Source organism: Antechinus flavipes, chromosome 2 (assembly GCF_016432865.1).
Source record: "Antechinus flavipes isolate AdamAnt ecotype Samford, QLD, Australia chromosome 2, AdamAnt_v2, whole genome shotgun sequence".
In the NCBI taxonomy this organism is placed as follows: Eukaryota; Metazoa; Chordata; class Mammalia; order Dasyuromorphia; family Dasyuridae; genus Antechinus; species Antechinus flavipes.
The window spans coordinates 106,780,511-106,801,358 of NC_067399.1; the positions used below are offsets into that span (position 1 = coordinate 106,780,511).

Consider the following 20,848-nt stretch of genomic DNA (forward strand, 5'->3'; position numbering starts at 1 on the left):
ACAGCAGCTGCTATCTAAGCCTGATCTACCATTTACTAGCCGTTTAGGCCTTTTGGGATTTCTTAAATTCTACCTTCGTTGTCACTCATTCGTTTGTAAAAATGGACATGAGGCATACAATGCCTTAGGGTAATTCAAGCTTGGAAAGTTACTTTTGAACTTATTTGAGCTACTTTTGGGGAAAAAATTTTCTCATCTAGTTAGAGTAGGTTTTTGTGATCACGAATGTGAACACTGTTTCTTTTATTCGAAGGTTGTCAGGACTTGAATTGAGTTACAAGCTAACTATCTCCTTGACTGCAAACATGAAAGCTAAAAGATATCAGTGACTGGCTTAACACTTTTATGATGTGGAAAACTGGAATAATTCTCGAGTAACCAATCAGATGGCTCCATCCTTCAACTTTCTAAATGAAAATAGGAATCATGGGAAAAAGAGATTGCTTATCCTTGGAAACTGAGTGATCCCTGACCAATGGCATTGTACCAATGTGTAAAATCCTAAATGAAATGTCTGACAATTTGTTTAAAATTTTACAGATCAGGCAAATAATTTCCTCTGAATTTAGCAGCTGTTGCAATCTAGGTTGGTTTGTTTACTTATTTTAAGATATGGAAGAGTCCATATAGCATAGCAATGATGGAGATCAAATCTGAACTTTCTTGCCTACATTGGATTATAAACTCAAGAAACCAATAGGTTTTTAAAATATGTCCATATTTTTCCGGGGTGGAGGGGAGGAGAGAAAGAAAGAGTGTGGGAAGGGAGTGGATCTCACTAAGTTAGGCAACAGTTGCACCAAAAATCTAAACAGGAAAATGGTTCTTATTTATTTATTTTGCCAGTCATCGTATTCAATTCGGTGTAGCTCAGAGAATAACAATGAATAGTATCTTGCTAAATGATGAGTAGTTCTTCGTTTCCTCATAACAAAGTAAAACATTTCAAGAAAACTGCAAACATCACAAATAGCCTGTGCTCCACTGCAAAAATAGACTACTGTGAGAATAAATCTTGCAATCAACTATGCAGCATGGTTTTAAGTAAGGAAAAATTTCAACCTCTATCTCACTTCAGAATACATACAGCATATATGTGTGTATACAAACTGCTTACATTCTAAGGCTCCACGAAACAGATATATTGCTAATACTAAACCCCTGACAACAAATGATAATACAGATCTGTCATTTTTTTCTTTAAAAAGTAGTGAGGGGTGAAACATATTTGGAATATTTAAATTTTATGTGTATTTATGTTTTGGAGTTTGTTGTTGTTGATTATGTGTGAAAGGGGAAAGGGGAGAGGATGCTGACCTGTGATTTCATCACTGTTGGAGACTCCTAGACCTAGTCTTAGTGTGCCAATTCAGATTTGCAACTTGCCTTAGTTTTTTGTCTTAGAGAATAGCTGTGAGGGATAAGTGACTTGCCTAGAGTCACACAACTAGTCTGTCAGATGCAGAACTAGAATACAGTTCTTCCTCACTGTCTGACTAACCAGGTCTCTTCCAAATTACTTTCCTACTTTGAATATTTATTAATAGGTAGAGATATTTATAAAAAGAACATTTAGATACATATAATTTTGGATAACTTAAAACATTCTTTGCTCATAAATATATGTTCTCTAACCAGAAATGCACATAAGCACACATGCATAGACACACACATACATACACACACAGAGGTATGATTTTGTACAATAGGAGGCTGGGAAAGCACTAGATGCTCTCAACTAAATTCATAGTCAAATTGCCCTAGTCAGAAGTGACAGCTCTGAATAAACACATCCTAAAATAAGTTGGACAGCCAGTACCCTAAAATAAGTTGGATACCAGTATAGCACAGGTGGAAGATTAGACCCATTTTGCAGGGAGGGTTACTTAAAGGTCTGAATTCCCTTTGCATACATGGCATGTTGATAAATAGAGCTCGTTCCATGACTGCCTTAAGAAGGATCATCCCCCTATCAGTCTGACCAACCACATTTGTCAGAATGGTGAATTTCAGGCGTTTCTTTTCTTCCTTCCTTTTTTTTCTTTCTTTTTTTTTTCCTTTTTTGCTATTTTTTCCCCTTTTGGGCTGCATTCTGGAATGTGTCTGTGGGCTGAAGAAATTGATCTGTCACAGTGCAACAGATTGTAGTCAGAGGCTGCCAACAAATTACAAGCAACAGTAGGTAATGACTAATTGCAACAGAAATCGGGGTTGCTTCCGAAAAGGTAACTTAAAAGTATCTTTCCCAAATGCAATCAGAGGATTTTTCCCCTTTTAAACCAAATCAAAACAACAGTTAAAATCATACCTTCGCTCTCAGCAGCTGCTAAGAAACAGCGTTGCCTTTGAGTTCAGACTTCACCACCCCTACCAATGCTTCAAGGCTGAAGTTTTTGCATTCAGCTGCAGGCTTTTTAGTTTCATTGCTTGTACTAATATTCATCTATAATGTGCTTTCTTAGCAGCTTGGTGTAGTAAGATGGTTTAAATAATGTGGGGGAGGGTAAGCAAAAATGTTTCAGGAAGCTTTTAATTATAAATTCTACTTTGTAGCAACAGATGCACAACATGATTTTAGGACAGGAAATGCCATTCTCAGGATTTGTAATAAGGTGTAAAGAGAAAAACCTGTGTACAATCATCTCCACCTATATCAGAGAGGACACTGTAATATATTTGTCAGTAAAATATTTTCCAGTCCACATCTTTGTTACATAAGCTTACCTTTCCAAAACTTACCTGGTATCAAAATACATACATACATACATTCAAATATGCATATATGCACATCTACATCAAAATCTAAAATTACCAAAAAACATTCTTTGACTAGGCTTCTCAATATCAGAAAATGCTAAAGGAAATTACAAATGGGTCAGTCATTTTAAGTTTCTATTGCTTGAGATACAGATTGTCCTCATTTTCCCAGTTTGGATTAATTGTAAGGCTTTTGTGGTTTCATGTAACTGCTAAGATAAAAAACATATTGGGTTCAAGCTAATACCATATTTTCCAAGGTCACTTATTTTTCTCAAACTTTTATATTCCATGTCAACAAATAACATGTGCTGTGATTGTCCATATCCTTGTTTCCAAATGTAAATGTAAAAATAATTCTTTTTTTCAAAAGCCAGATGACATAGAATATTAACACAAAATCTTCAAGAGACATAACATATTTTTTTCCTCTCTAAAAGTTTGATCCTAAATAGTCCTTTGCTTTCAACAAATTTGGAACTGCAGAAGCGTGGTCTATTTACTATTTATCTACAGTCTTCATTTCTCCAATTATTCATAGAATAAATAGAAAAGAGTAAACTAGGGAGAGCTCTCCACTTAAGAAAGAAAAAGAAGTTATGAGACACCCTAAATCTAAAAATGTCCAATTGACTCATGCTGAAATAAATACTCTAATCTTCTTGGAAGGAGTAGAGCAAAATACTTAGCAATTCTTATAGCACTTCAGGAGCTAGCCTTTCTAAAATGAAGAGAAAAGTAGAGAAAACAGAATATGCAAAAGAAAAGGTAGCTAAATAAAACCAGATGTAAAAGAGGGAAAAAATAAAGGGTAAATTCAAGCTTCAGGTTAGAAAAAAAGTGAATAAATAAATAACTAAAGCTAAGAACAAATGAGGTAATGTGAGGGCAGTAGAAGCCTTGTGGGAAGTTACCAAAAAAAAAAAAAAAAAAAAAGAATGAGGATGAGGGAAAATGACAAATTCTGACAAAGAGAAGTAAACCAATACCAGAAACCCCACAAGGCACTAATAGAAAAAGAGAATTATACTCAACATAATTTGAAATAGATTTTCCTGCTGTTTTGCCAAAGGTTCTGATTCTTCAATGCTAATAAATATACTAGCCTACATCCAAGTAGATATGGGTCACAGACTTTTGGAATTTCCCATCTGTCCTCTAGGAAGCTTATATATATAGTTGCTATTCACCTAAATCATCCTTTTGTTTCCAAGTGTCAGAATATTTTGGATGGAAAACATATATCAACATCTTGATAATTGAAATTCTGCTTAAGCTGTTTATATTTATCGTAAAACTGTCTGAACTTCCCAACTGGTGAGCTGCAGACAACTTCATGTCCCAGATTTCAACACAAGCACATCAATCTCCTATCACCACCTATATCCTTTACATCCAAACACTGCAGGAGTGCCTAGCCCTTTGACAGCAGTAATACACTATGACTAACATTTACATAGCATGGTGATGACAGGGGTACAGTGATTAGTGAGTGTTGGCAAAGGCAACAGCCAAACTCCAGTAGATAAGGCACTGAATCCACTGCAAATCACAGACACTCAGAGGATAGTTTTTAAGAACTGAAGATATGGCACTAGTGGGTGGTACAGGTCTATGACAGAATCTTAATGACGCATGTCACCCACAGTCACCAAATGGCCCTGGGTACAACAATAAACACTGATCAGGTGACCAATTCATAATGTACAAAACACATACTAGGCAATAGGGTTCAAGAAATTCTCTTTCAGTCTGACAAGTTGACTTTGGTTTTATCTGTATGACTACAAAATGGACCTCAGTTTCTGAAGTGAGGAGATTAGGTTAAGGAATCTCTAAGGTCCTTTTCAGAAACAATTGACTAGTATTAAAATCTATCAGCTGAAACCAACAGTTTGTCATATTTAAGAGAGATTAGAATTATTCTGCTTAAACTCAAAGGACAGACCTAGTAGCAATAGTTGGAATTTATGGAGAGATCTTTTTGACTGGACAAGAAAGATTTTTTAATAACTGGGGCAAGATAAAATTTAAATAGGATGCCTAAGGAGGGAATGAGCTTTCTGTTGATGAAGGTCTTCAAAAGGAGATTGGGTGACTACTTGTTATGCTTATTGTAGAAGAGATTATAGATTGGCTAAGTCAGGGCTTCTTAAACATTTTCAATTCACGACCCATTTTTGCCTGAGAAATTTTTATATGACCCCTAGTATATAAGTATGTAAAATAGGTACATAAATCAAACATCACCGGTAATAAATCATAATTTCATGATCCCCACATTCAGTTATGCAACCCATGTGGGGTTGCAACCTACTTTAAGAAGGTTCGGGTTAGGCAATCTCTGATATCAATAAAGCAAATTAAACTTTTAAAATATCTTTTAAAATGCAATGTACTATACTAAATGTTAATAACATGAATATGAAAAAGACAATCTGTATCTTCAAGAGCTTCCAGTGCAGTAGAGAAAATAAGAAAAACACACTGACAAACATAATTCAAGTTATAAAATCAGACATTCACATCTAAATGAATATCTAAATGTCTAAATAGAATATTAGTGTTTCAAAAAAGTTAAGATAACTTGTACTTTGAAGCATCAAGGAACATTTCATGAAATTGGTGACACATAATAAACTGGGCCTTAAAGTTGGGGAACATTTTCAACTAGCAGAGATATGAAAGGAGAATATCCCAAATATGGAAAGGGAAAAAAATATGTTCAAAGAAACAGAAGTAGTAATGGGCAAGATAAAATCAAGGAGAGGCTGATTTGGCTGAGTGCAAAAATTATGCAATAAGCCTGAAAAGGGAGATTGAAGTCAAATGGTATATGGCTTAGAATTTGGGCTAGTAAGCAATAGAGAGTCACAGAAATGTTTTGACTGGACTAATGGCATTATCAGAATCGTGCATTAGGAAGATAGTCTTGCCAGTAACATGAAGAAAGGATTGAAGAGGGGAAAGGCTAGAGGAAAGGAAACTAATTGCTAGTTATGATGCTTAGGTATGATAAGAATCAGAAGGTCATGAAAAACTGAGCTATAATAAAAACAATATTAGGAGAGAAGATCAAATAAATACTATGAAGGTATAAATCAACAGGATTTCATAGTGTCACTTGAACATGAGAGGTGCTTAAAGAGTAAGAGTGAAAGATAACTCAGAAGTCAAAGTATGAAGGATGGAAAGAAGGTCAGTAATATCAACAGAAATGGTAAAGTTAAGGGGAAAGGCAAATTTTGGATTTTACGACAAGTTCAGTTTTTAACATGTTGAATTTGTAGAGCATAAAGTACAAGAAGAAGTATACAATAAGCAAGGTAGAAATTATATTGTGAGCTCCATTCATTTGGAGAGCTCCTTGAGCACAAAAATTAACTTTTTTTTTATTATAAATCCAACATATACATAGTAGGTTCTTAATAAATGTTTATTGATTCAGAAATGTAGAACTACAGCTCTCCAAAGAAGTCAAATCTAGAAATTCAAATGTGGAAATAATCTGCATGGAAATAAATGAACCTATGGAAACCTATATGGTGGCCAAGTAAATAAGAGTAAAGATAACAAAAAATAAAGACTCAGACAACTGTTTTGAAGGATTTTCATACTGGCATTGAAAGATGAGATTGAAAAATAGCAATAACAAGGGTTGGAGAAACAAGGAAGAACAGCCACAGAAGCCAGAGGAGACATTATCAAGATGGAGTAAGTAATCAGTAGTGTCAAATATTGTGCCAAGACTGAGAAGGATAACTGAGATGAAGTCTTTGCACCTCACAATTAGAAGGTTTTTGAAAAGAGGTTAAAGATTGTAGAAGTAGCAAGGTTTCACAGAACTGACTTCACATTCAGCCTCAGACTACTAGCTGTAACAAGTCACCCTCCATTTGCCTCAATCTCTTCATCTATACAATGGGAATTATTAATAATAATGCTATTATTATAGTACCTATTTCATAAAAGTATAAGGATCAATTGAGATAATAAAGAGTTCCACACTGTTCCTGATACATAGTAAATGCAATATAAATGTTAGTTAAAATAATTATAATTAAATAGATCTGCATGTAGAGAGAGCCCATATGTATAGAAGGTTTGTCTCCCCACTTATAGTTTGGGATGTTATTTTGAAATCACATAACTAAGAACAAAGTTAGTGGGTAATAAACAAGTAGAGAAAAGGGGAGATAGCATCTTTTTAACATAGGAAAAGAGGCAATAAATAAACTGAGATTGTAGAGGGGGGGAATAGAGTGTAGGAATGATTGAGAGAAGAAAAGCAGAGATAGACTCAAAAGCACAGTAAAAGGATTAACTGGCAAGTAAGGAGAACTACTTCATCCTCCAAGACAAAAGAAAAGATGTTAAGTAAAGATGGAAAGATTATAAGGGGAGAAAGTAGGGATTTAAAAATGATTCTATCAGATGACAATTTTATTTTCAATGAAATAGAAACTGAGATTCTATCTTCAAATAAAAGACTGAAATTCAGACATGGAGGTTTGAGTTGAGGGAAGATTTGGATAAATGATTGTGTTGAATACTAAGAAAGATTAATAAAAGAATTAGGGATTAGTTAATATTGGAAATCATGAATTTGTAATCAAATCAATTAATTCAGATTTTAACAACTCATATTTTTGTAGGCCTTTGCTAGTTACAAATTATACTTCCTCAAAGATATTGTGAAGTTATAAGCAAAAAGTACAAAAAAAAAAGGCAAACAATAAAATGTATATTCCTTGAAGATAAGGTTTATTTCATTTTCATTTTTATTTCCCCATCCTCCTAATGTAATGCCTGTTCAGTAAAAAAGTTTACTGAATTGCATTGTAGTAGAATGCAAAACTATCCTCATTTTACACAGGAGTCCACTGAGGAACAGATGAAATTAATTGACTTTCGTATAATTATAGCCTTAGTATAATATGACTCCATGTCTCCCATTGTTTCTGATTATTTACATTTCTAACATTTTATGATTCTCAAAAATTAATTGAGAGAGCTAGAAACCAAGGAAATAAAAGTTTAGAAAAGAAATCCATAATGGAGATATCTTACACGAATACAAAGGAATTATTTTACTATAAGAAATTATAAACATGATGGATATAGAGAAGCATAAGAAGATTTACATTAACTGATAGAAAGTAAAATAATTCAATTCAATAAACATTTGTTATGTGTTCCTGTTCATAATAAACATTTATTACATGTTCCCTGTGTTCCAGGCACAAAAAAGAGGCAAGACAGCTACGGCATTCAACAATCTAATAGCAGAATTTGGAAAGCAATATATAAAATAGCCATAATAATGCAAATAAAAAGAACAGCAAAATAATCAAAACTGAATTATGACTTACAATAACTTAGTTAGGTCTCAAAAAGGGACTATGAGAAACCTTATCCTGCTTCTTTCCTAAAATGAGAGAGGTTACAGGTGTGGACTTCACACACTATCAGTTTTTTAATATGTTGACTAACTTTGCTAAACTATTTTTTGTCCTTTCTTTTTTACCCTTAGTTATGTGTGTTGTAAAAAAAAAAAAAAAGGGCTCTCTAAGAGAGGGAGGAAAATGGTAACATTACAAAATGCAGACTGATAAAAACAAAACATAGTAATAATAATTGCTTTTTTAAAATGCATCGGGACATGTGAGAGCATCAAAAACAAAACTTGATTAGTTAGCAATTTTGCTTTTTTTTTTTAACTACCCATCCCCTATTTTTTTGAAAGCCTACTCAAAATTACTGAAGCTTGATAAACAAAGTATTACTTTATTCTTTTCATCTATAGCCAAATTCAATCCTTTCTCCAGTATCTTTTCTCCAGCCTAATTAGATCCATGTTTACATCTTAATGAATATTCTGATGTACAACTGTGACTATATCAAACCAATATGAGGATACTACATTGAGATTAACTCATAGCCTTCTTATGTCTATCAACTTTATGAAAGCTGGACACAAACACCAGATGTTTGAACCATTCTTGTTCCATACAAAAAATTAAAAATCAAGGAAAAAAATTAGAAACATTCTTCATGCTATTATCTTTGCTTGAAATTCCCTTCCCCTCTCCTCCTTGTCTAGGACTTTCTCATAACCACATGCCATTTCTTAAAAACAAATAAAATATTGCTATTTTTAATTACTTATTTTCACATGTGCTATTTATATTAGTAAAATGCTTATCATAGCGCCTCACATACATGAGGGGCTTAACAAATATTTGTCCTTTCCCCCCTCTTTTCTCTTTATTTCCTCATGTACTTTGTGAACTCTTAGAAGACAAAGATCAGGTCTTAAAAGTATATTTTTCTGTATCTTTCAGGAACTAAAATTGCGATTTTACTATTTGGGATCCCTAGGTTCATTCAAGCATCAGCTCAAGAACTACATCCTACAGATGGCAATTACTGCTCCTCTACTAGCAAGTACTTAAATACATATAAATATACTTAAATACATAAAATAAATACATATATATGGATATACATGAACATATATACATGCATGTATATATATTCACATATCAATACACATATGGGTACCAGTTATTTTGTTTCAATAAACATTCACCAATTGATTATTGAGGCAGAAATCTCAAGCCAAAATAGTTGGTTCTGTGCTTTAAGTAAGGGACTAGGTCCTTCTGTAAAGCAGCTCTATTAAAATAAGAGTAAATTGGTGATTTACTCAAGTTGTGCTAGATTAATCATCTGTCATACCTTATCATATCTTAGTTTCTTCAGTTAAAATAAGTGATTTATAAAACTTTTAATATGGGTGTCTGGTAAAGGATATTTCAGTCCTTGAATGCATCTATGAGTTCATCAATTAAAGTATTCCTTCCAATAAAGTAGGTCAGCCTATCTCTATTCTCTTATCCTGAATTGCCAAATCTTCCTTCCCCCTCCTTTTTCCCTCTCTCCTTCCCCTTGCTACTTCTCCTTCCTCTTTCTCTCCATGGTGATGGCCTGAGTATATGAGTAAATGAGGTTGTATATGAAGGGCATACTCCCTTTGCTTATGGCTGGGCAAATCAAACCCTAACATCTTTCTTTCTTTTTTCTATGCTAAATATTTTTTTCCTCATTTGAAACTTTTAAAACATCATATCATTTCTCTTTTTCCTCTTTCATCTTGGACTATGTTACACAATTAGAACCAGCCCCAGATTGACCCCAAATAAAAATATTTTATTCAATTGCACAATTCTTTTAGCTACAGATCAGAGACTGGACCTACATAATTGTGTAAGGAATCTTGTTGGGGGGAAAACTGGGGGCATTTTATTGCAATTCCATGACCAGCATAGCCCAAACACAAGTAAATGTTTCACAGAGATTTCTTGATTTCCTTCTTGTAATTGCAACTACTGTTAAATCAGGAATCATGATTATATGTAAAAATAGCTTAACTTTTTCCTAATACTAATTACTTTTTTACTTGAGTAGATTTTTGAATGCTAAATCACTTAGGTATACAAGTCTCATAGCATCAAAAATATAAGAGCTATAGGGGACTATAGAATAGCTTAGCTTAGCTCTCTACCTTTAGACAGGTAACTTAACAACATTTTAATGATGAGGCAACTGAGGTCTAGAGAAGTAACTTATTTTCTCAGGGTCACATAGCTCATAAAGAAGCGACAAAGTACCCTGGTTTCCTGTCTCCTAAGAATAGGTACATTTTAAAAATCCAGAATAAAGAAGCACAGACATGGAAATGCAGGAGAGGCAATTAATTAATAGACAAATTGAGATGAGGAAAATAGTTTAATTTTACTTTTTCATTTTAATTTTTTTCTTTCATCATCTGCTTCTCTTATTCCAATGCATTTAAGTACACACAAATGCATTGCAAGTTTATTTTGCCTTCTCTGAATCAATGCTTCTACCAAGTGATTACTGTTTTTCATTATCATTAATGACTATTTATTGTGCGCATACTATGTACTTAGCACTATGTTAGGCACTATGTTGAATCAAATACATTACCCCCATTTTAGAAACAAGAAAACTGAAGATGAAAGAGGTAAAGTTATTTGTCCAGGGTGAAATCAATAACTATTTAAGACAGGATCAGAACACAAATCTTCCTTGCTCCAAACTTAATATTCAATCTCTTATGCCATTTTAGCTACTTGAACTCCAATTGAATAGCTGAGTAGGGCCTCTGCTTTTAGGGATGAGTAATAAACATGACCAAAAGAAGCCAATAGAGTAAAAAGAATAATAAACAATATAGCAGAAGAAATCTGAGTTTCATTCCCATACGCGATGCTCATTTTTAAAATAGGTACGGTAATAACTAACTCCAAAAGGTGTTATAAAGATAAAAGAAGGTAATGTCTGTAATAGATTTTTGTAAAACTCCAAGTACTATGTCAACAATTACTACTTTAACAAAAAGTATAGAACATATTTGTGGTCTGACTTCAAAATGTACAGATCATATTATGATTGCTGTTCCTCAAATGATTACTGTGATTATGAAACAAAAATTAGCAAAGCAGTAGAATGAAGTAAAGAAAGATTTTTTTACAGTTTATAAGAAAAAAGGGAGTGTTTGGCCTCAGCCTTAGTCATCCCTAAAATTCTGTTTAACAGAACATTTCATTCTGTGAGTATTGTTTGATCTAAGTTTTGTGAAACTTGCCTATTTTAAGCAACTTGCTAAAAAAAAAAAAATTAACAGGGTCTATGAACTTTTAAATTCTGGTTTATTTCGAATGTTTAACCTCTGGGCTACCTTCTTATAGCTATTCTATAAGGTTATCAGCATTTGTAGATGGATGAATATTTCAGTCTTTTTTCAGTCCTATCTGATTTTTTAAAAAATGAGTCAATCTGGCACTGGTTCTGATCATATAAGATAGTACAGGATAAAAGAGGAAAAATAGAAATGATTGAATGCTTGAAAGTTTTAACTGAAGAAAAAACTATTATTTAGCATAGAAAAAAAGATGTTAGGGTTTGATTTGCCCAGGCCATAAACCAAGGGTTTCCCCTTCTGTTTCTCTCTTTCTCTCTTCTCCTTTCCCCTTCCCCTCAATCTCTTTCTTTCCTTGAAGATTATTATTCTTCTCCACTAGAAGTAGCTTCTCTACTTCAACTTGCTCATTTTCTTAATGGCAATCCTGGGGCCCAGAGAAGCTGAGCAATAGGATGAAGATTGCATAACTCGTCAGTGAGACAGTGATGGCACTGACTAGAAATCAGGTCTATGATTCCTAGACCAATGTACATTTCATTTTACTGCTACCTTTAAGTAGATTAAATAAAATCGTGTAATGAAGCATTATAAAATTGTTAGTTATTCATTATTATTCAAGATTCCTTCAAAAGATTTCGGATGGATGAGAGCTTGGTACATGAATAGGAAGATCTATAATTTTAAGGCTTTCTATTCATATCTTTTTGTCATTTATGAGCAAAATGTTTTCCTTAAAACCTTTAAGATCATGACTATTCTTAGGTAAATAACTATTTTTTAAAAATATCATTTTGGTTGTTAGGTAAGAAATTATAGGAGTGATAAGTATTGACCATGCTGTGTTGTATTCATTTTTTTTTTCCTTTTCAAATATCTGTAAGAGAAGCTTAATGTTCTAGAAATGCACTTGAGTTCACACCCTGAAGGTAGATGGCCCTTTTTAGGTTCAGGTGACCTTCACAAAAAAAGCCTGAGGAAATTTCCATGATGCTCCTAGTGAAAAAGAAGCTGCTCAGGAGGAAAGGCTACTGTTGCATTTCTCCCTTTCCCTTGAAATAGGGCAAAAATTGCTTAATTGCCCTCTGGCAAATCCTACTATACACATTCCCTTTAGGAATTTGGATCAGTCATCAATCAAACTAGGATGGTCTTGATACATGTGTGCCCACACAAATGCACATAGTCACCCATGCATCAATAATTTATCTACATGATATGTATATCTAATACAGATTCTTCTAATAGAAACCTAGTTCCGTGTCTCATTCTGGCATGGATGTGACCTTGAATTCTAAAAGGCAAGGAAAGTAAATATGGATAGGAATTAGACCTATGACTCCCCTCATAATCCCTACAAAATTCCCTCTTCTTTATTCTACTGCATGTGCTGTATCCCTCTATTAGAAAATAAGCTCTTTGAGGGCAAGGATTGCCTCAATTTTAGCTTCTTTATCCATTCTTGTTAATCCAGTCTTAATCCTTTAAATTGGCACATAGCACAAGTTTAAGAAATATTTATTGATTGGTTGATTAACTGACTGATTTTACCATGCTGGAAAGGTTTTAATTATAGGCCTAGAAACAAATTGTCTGTCAGTCATCTAAGAATTAGCCTAGCCAAGTCCAGAAATATTCATCACCAGAAGACTGACTACCAGGTTTTTATTTTTTTAGGCCACAGCAATTCATCAAAACATCTATTCAATCATGCTGGGTTTGTGATTTGTAGCCATCATAACACATTGCTCCCACACAAGTACTTCCCACTTGCTTCTAATCATACTCACATAGACTTCTGGCCTTGTCCCACTCCAACTCACAAATCTCTTCTTTTCCCATGTGGAGAACTATGCGATTCAGATAACCCAACTGGCAAGGCATTGTCCTCACAATACCTAAACTCCAAAAAATGAAGCAATCAACATAAAAGCTATCCTCAGACTTGTTGATGGAAGTAAGTTTTTAAAATGTTAACTATTGATTTATATCTCCATATCAACTCTGTACAGCTTCCTAAAACCCCTTTGATCAAAAGAAAAATCTTAAAAAATATTTTTACCAAATTATTTAATTAATCTCAGCATCAATATACCCATTAGACAGATTTCTAAGTTAAGACAGAAATAATTCATTCCATCATTTGTCAAACCAGTGAGTCAACCATGAGCCTGCTTCTTGAAGTTGTTGCCAATAGTCCACTTAGCAGCTGGTTAATTAGCAAGAACCTTGACTGTTTGAACCATAGATATAAAATAAGAAACAGTCTTCTCTGTATTCCTCCCCCTCATTTCAGTGTTTGAAAGAAGTTTGTTTGTAAATATTAGGTAATATGTCCAGTCATTGTCTCTCCTTAATTGTGTGATTCTCTGAATATTAATTTTTCTAATAACAATATCTATTATTTATATAACATCCACTATAAACTAGGCACTATGTTAAGCTCAAGGGGATTATTATTTCATTTGATGTTCATTATATCCCCAGGAAATAGGTGCTATTAGGACTAGGAGATCATTATATACTTCAACCACAATACTATATGATGATCATTTCTGATTGACCTGGCCATCCTCAGCAATGATTTGAACAAATCAGTTCCAATGGAGCAGTAATGAACTGAACCAGCTACACCCAGCAAAAGAACTCTGGGAGATGACTAAGAACCATTACATTGAATTCCCAATCCCTATATTTTTGCCTGCCTACATATTTTTTTAAATTTCCTTCACAAGTTGTACAATATTTCAGAGTCCAATTCTTTTTGTACAACAAAATAACGGTTTGGACATGTAAACTTACATTTGTATTTAATTTATACTTTAATATATTTAACACGTACTGGTCATCCTACCATCTAGGGGAGGGGATGGGGAGGAGGAAGGGAAAAATTGAAACAAAAGATTTGGCAATTGTCAATGCTGTAAAATTACCCATGCATATAACTTGAAAATAAAAAAGCTATAATAAAAAAGAAGGAAATAGCTGCTATTATTATCCTCATTTTACAAATGAAGAAACTGAGGCAGACAGAGATGCCCATGATCACAACTTTCAAATGCCTGCATTTGGATTAGAACTTGTGTTTGTTTGTTTTTTTTTAACCTAGGCCCCGTACTCTAAACACTGGGCCACCTAACTATCTAGGTGCTGAATCTCAAAGCTCTTGATGCTTCAACAATATCTGGTCTATCCTACCTAATTATATGAGCAAGAAGACATCCTAACAACAGTCTTAACAAAGTATAGAATGATAGGCTCTTTTAGGATATTAACTAAGTTTTTCTGTCCTTAAGAATGGCTTTGGAAAGTCCATGTTATAAATTTTAAAAATATTATTATCAATATTTCACTGATCTTGGCACACACATTATATATGTATATATATGATATATGCATACATATATACATATATATTATATATAAAGACAGACACTAATTTACACATGAATAGGTGATAGATGAAGGGTTAGACAGATAGATGGATGGATGGATGGATAGATAAACAGATAGATAGATAGATAGCAAAGATCTCCATTGGAATGCAAACCCCTAGAGCATTTTGTCTTCCTGTGTTTCCCAATACTTGCCCAGCATATAGTAAACACTTAATAAATGTTTGTTGGCTGACTGGTTGACACACATGAATTTCCCCTTCAAAAGGTTTGGAAATAAGCAAGAGAAGTAGAGCATAAAGTATTGTGGGGGAAAATGCTCCCATTCTTTTGCTGTTTACTGCTTCTTTCATTCAAGTCAGTCTGGCTGGTCCTTTCAAACCTCCCATAAGGCTAGGAAGCAAAGGAGTTAGAAAATGATAGCACTGGTAGAGCCAGGGGGCCTTCAGGTATTGCCTAGGCTCTTGGCCTGAATTCTTGGTTCTGCAAAGCCAGTTGTGGCTTCTCTAATTTAGTATGAGCATGATTCCTCACAGCTCACCTCACAATCTAGCCGGCTTCTCAGCTCTTAGGAGCTCTGTCCTTAGACACTGTGACCTCAGTTCTTGCAGGTGACAGTAGGGCTTTCTGCTGATTTATTAAAAAATCTTCTACTTTACGGCTTGTGCATTCTCTCTGGAGTGTGATCATGTGACCAGCATAATGACAATCTGTCTCCTCGCTAACATTTCTCTACTTTGGTTATTTGTTTGATAAAGTGAGAAGCTTCCCGTTTGTTGCCCTTCATCAGAGCTTAATGTCTTTACTTTGGGATCAATATACTTTATGAATAATTTTATTTCCTTCTATTTTTATGGTCTTTTCTCCTCATTATCATACTGAGTTTATTAGCTGGTGCTGTCAGTATCTTTACCCTGTCATATGTTCCTGAGGTACAGTAAATATCACTTGTGTTGTAATTAATATGCACACCCTCTGCAGTAATTAAAGTACAGACCCCTTCAACCAGCTGAGCTTCCTACACTAATTCCACCTTATCTTCATAATGAACTTATTGTAATCTGAAACTACCACAGAATATTGTTCAGTAAGGCTCGAAGAATGAAATCTAACGAGATGCAATAATATTTGTGAACATGTTAATATAAAAAATGAATTTAATTAGCCTAAATCTAATTAAATTTCCCATACAATTAAAATCTCCCCTTTATTCCATAAAAAACACAGCAAGTGGCACACTATTGCCATTTCAGGTACTTCTGCAAAGATGCCAACTGGACAAACGGTTCTTGGCTCAATATGTGGTAGAGTCGGAAATCTTGCTAATGAAATGGCAGAAAAGATACAAGCCTCCAAACTGGAGCCCTGTTTTCTGACTTACACCCTCTATGGTTTGGTCAAAAAAAAAAAAGCAGCAATGGCAATATGGAAAGACCACTACAATAGTTAGAGGCCACAGATTCTAATTCTGTCTAGGATACTTACTTATCTGTGTGATCTTCAACAAATCATATAACTTCTCAGTATCTCAATTTTTTCATCTTTAAAATGAAAAGTTTAGACTGATATTTGAAGTCCCCTTCTTATTCTAAATCTCTGATCTGACTCTGTTGTCTTTTTAATTCATACATTTATGTTTAATATGTGTCCAATATGGAGTGTCATAATTATGCATTGTGATGAATATAAATGATTACATAATTCTGTTTTCCAACAAATGATGTGCTTAGAAAAATAGTGAATTTCAAGTCAGAAAACAGGTTTGGATCCCAGTTCTGATTTTTTACTAGCTGAATGTTATGATGAGTCTGAGGTTACTCATCTGTGAAATGTGATGGATAGATAGACAGATTGATAGACAGTTAGTTAGATAGATGATAGATAGATAGATAGATAGATAGATAGATGGATGGATGAATAAGCTTCCCATGTGCTAGGCAATGTGCTATGGGCTGTGGATACAAATTAAAAGCAAGACAGAGAGACTCTTAAAGAGATTATATTCTAATAGGTGAAGAAAGCACATATAAGGAAGCTAAAAAAGGAGAAGGGAGATGTATATTTGTGAGAGAGGATGCAGTAGGGAAAGGGAAAAGTAATACAGAAAGATCCAGAAGGAGATTGGGAAGTCATTAGAAGAATCAAGTTTGATATAAATAAAGCTAACGTGAGTGCTCCCTCAAATGGGTGATCTAGGACAGACTCACAAATCGAAGGTGAATCTGTAAAGATTGATATGATAGAGATAGTGGAGGTATGGGCATAGAGATCTAGAAGAAATCTGAAAAATCAGTATGATTTGCCAACTTTCTGCCCATTCTATGACTCTGCATTTTACATATGGACTTGGGGTGATGATATTTATACTTCCCATCTCATAAAAGAAAGAGACATGTTGGATAAATGTAACAAATGAGTTCCATTAACAATAAGTACCACGGCAGAAAAGAAGTAGGAAGTTGGGGTCATGGAGAAGCTAGAATTTGAAAGAGTCTTAAAAGATAAGACTCTTTCAGAACTGAAAGAACTTCACAGACCATTGAGTTCAACCTGCATCATTTTATAGATGAGGAAACTGAACTAAAATTTGAACTCACTTCTTCCTGATTCTGAACCCAGAACCCTTCCATTGCATTACTTAGCTGATGAGAAGGAAATAGCTAACAGAAGAGGAAGAAACAAGCATTCCAAGTAGAAGATATAACAGAGAGAAGGTGTACAAGTGGGAAAACAAAAGGAAATGTTTGGGGGAGAGAGAGACGTTTTTGATTAGGAAAGTAGTTCCCTACAACAGAAAAGACCAAATCTGAGTACCTTCCTTCTCTCAAGCAAAAGAGGAATGTATTGAAGTACTGAAAACACACATACTATCATGCTTAAATCCTCAGAAAACATTTGTACAAGAGAAGTCCATATGTAAAATGCAGAGTCATAGAATGGGCAGAAAGTTGGCAGATCAGACTGAAAATTGGCTGAGGGGCCAGAAACAAACAGTGGCAGTAAATGGGATTATTTCAAGGTGGAAAGAGGTTACCAGTAGGGTAGAGCCTAGCTTTTTAATTATTCACAGTAATGACTTGGATCATAGTATGGAAAGGAACATTTCCAAGATTGCAGATTAAACTGAATTAGGAGGTAAAACAAAAATGAAAATGAATACAATAATAAAAGCAAATTATTTTGAACTTTTTTCCTATCAATTAAGATTATGATGACACTGGAGTTATTGAATATTTTTATCTAAAAACTTATTTCCCAATCCCCTTTCATTTAAAGTATCTCCTTTTTAGGGACATCAAATAAATTAGTCACTTCATCTACAGAATTAATTATTCCTAGATAGACATCTGGAAAGTAACAATCAATGATGTCACTAGCACCATAAGAGTCCTGATTGCTCCAATACCTAACAACTCTCTTGCATTCTGAAATGATGGATGGACTCTCCCTAAAAACTGACCTTTCATCTGTAGTTGAAGTTAGTATCCAAAAAAACTGGAAAAGAAGAAGGGAATTTTTAGAAACATAACTCAGATCATTACCTGTGAAATCAAAACAAGAGTTTGACTTAATGAGATAGCATTTGCTATCTTTAAAAATTAATTTTCCTCTTTTACTATCTTTTGGCCCCTTCCATAATGTTTCCTCTTCTATTGCCTTTTTTTCTACTTATTCTAAACTTTTTCTCGATGAATAGAACTTCATTTCCACCCCTTCCCCAGACAGGATGGAGGTACAGGGGAGACTCTTTAGTAATCTATCAGGTGATGTTTTTCCTAGACTATTCAGAACATAGTAGGCGTTTAATTAATTTTTGTTAAATTAAATTGAAGTTTCCTAAAGTGATGAAAAAAAAGAAAATGTGAGATGGGTATAAGAAAGGAAATAAGAAAAGTATCTCCCATTAGAAATCCTAGAATGTACAGTAGAATTCTGGGTGAGAGTAGGTAGGTTCAGATTTTAGCTCTGCTCTTTGCAATCTTGTGTTACATTGGACAAATTCTTTAACCAACTTAGGTCTCATTTTCCACATCAAGAAAAGGAAGCCATTGGACTGAATGACCCCAAGGATCCCTTCCAGTTCTTTATCGATAATGTCATGAAAAGTGATGACCAGAAAAGAATTCTGGAGAGTTTCCCTCAAAACAAAAGGGGACAAAAATCTCGTAAGTACTCTTTCTTATAAAGAACTTCAGCAAAGAAAACAAATAGGATGGTGGGCTTTAGTGCCAGAGGAATGTAATACAAATCAAAGGAAATAAAACAAAGTTAGACATTTTTTAGAACTCTGGTCACTATATCTTAAGGAAGATATAAATGTACTTCAAAGGAGCAGCATGGAAGGGGCAGAATGATGCCAGGTCTCAAAGATAAGTTATCAGGAAGGCTTAGCCTACTTTGCTGTTAAAAAGAAAAAAAAAGAAAAATTGTCATCTATCTAAATCAGAATATAGTTTTTAATTATGATTCTACTTGTTAGGTGAGAGAAACTCAGAGGATCCTCAGAACCTCATCTTCTCAAATGACATCATGTATGTCAAATATGACAAACCTAAAAGTGCTGTATGCATGGAAGCTATTATTCTCATGAAAATGGCTAGAAATCCTAGGAGACATTTCTTTAGAGCTCTTGGTTTACAAGGTAGAGGTAAGGGTAGGTCATACAAAGGGCAACTAGTCTAGAAGATAATTCTCTGTGTGTGTGTGTGTGTGTGTGTGTGTGTGTGTGTGTGTAAGTCTAAAGATGAGAAACTGTTATAAAGTTTTGTTTTTCTTTCTAAATCTCAAATATTAGAGGGATGGAATCCAATCCTTTGACATAATAAATAAGAGAATGGCAAAATAGGAAAGTCCTTTTTTTTATTCTTTCTGCTTTTTAAAGCGGTTTATTATATTCTTTTTTTTAGGAACCAAACCTAATATAATAAAAGAGCAGGGGTATATCTGACAATTAAAAACAGTGCTGCTGTCCATCTCTTTGCATAAAAAAAGCAAAGAAGTTGTTGGCCATTGTTCACATGAAGGATGGGACTGGAGGCTGAACACTCATTTTGCATACTCAGAATGGGTTGAGGGTACCACTAATGTTTATGGATTATTGTCCTAATCTGGAAACAGTGGTGAAACATTCATAATTCAGTGGCAGCTTCCTTGGGGAGCAGGGAGACTTTTATTGGTTCAATTGTCTGTGTCTGCACAGGGTAGAAATTAGAGTGTCTAGAAATCACAAGGAGGATTTGGGAGCCATCTTTATGTATCATTTTTACCCTTTTTTTCCCCTTCCATACCAACCAAGATGAACTATGAATTCAACACAAAAATTTGTTTTTGATGAAGGAGACTAAATTGGAAGAGGGTTTCATTGCTGCCTGTGGTCTTTCTTATGGTTTGTTAAAAAGCAAATTTTCCCCTGCCATTCCATACTAACCCCATTAAAAACAACCACAATTCCTTAGTAATAAATGAGACAGGAATAGGAATGAATAAATTCCTGATAGCTTGAAGTGATAGATAGCTAGAAAGAAGACATTTGCAAGGAATATCAGTCCAAAGGAAGAAAAAGAGACAGTTAATTTACTACCTCATGCTTACATCCCACTTTGCAATGACACATCATTTCACATTTACTCTTCTTCTTGATCCTCACAATGATCCTGATAGAGCAGATTTTTTTTATTCCCATTTTACATTGGGGGAAATTGAGACAAGGACATTTCAAATCCTGGTTTTCTCTCTTCCTGTATGTATGAGCATGGACTCTACTCATCTCTGGGCATGCTTTCTCCTATGTAAATGATAAGGGTTAGACTAGATATCATCCAAAGTTCTTTCCATTTTCTAGATTCTCATCCTGAGTGACTTGATTGGAGTTATAAGCTCTATCAAGTATCAAAGTGATCTAAACCTTTGGCTTCAAAGTCTTTCCATTATGTCAAAAATCTTCTACTAAGGAAGTTATAGAGAAATA

General features: G+C 34.2%; 1 long non-coding RNA gene across 1 annotated transcript in view; it reads left to right on the forward strand.

Moving 5' to 3' along the window:
- The first annotated feature begins 1,981 nt into the window (after nt 1-1,981).
- The window catches only part of LOC127552382 (uncharacterized), a 70,047-nt gene continuing 51,180 nt past the window's right edge, over nt 1,982-20,848 (forward strand). The window contains exons 1-2 of the long non-coding RNA XR_007951352.1: nt 1,982-2,182; nt 18,898-19,046. This is a non-coding gene — a long non-coding RNA (uncharacterized LOC127552382). The remainder of the gene's footprint in view (nt 2,183-18,897; nt 19,047-20,848) is intronic.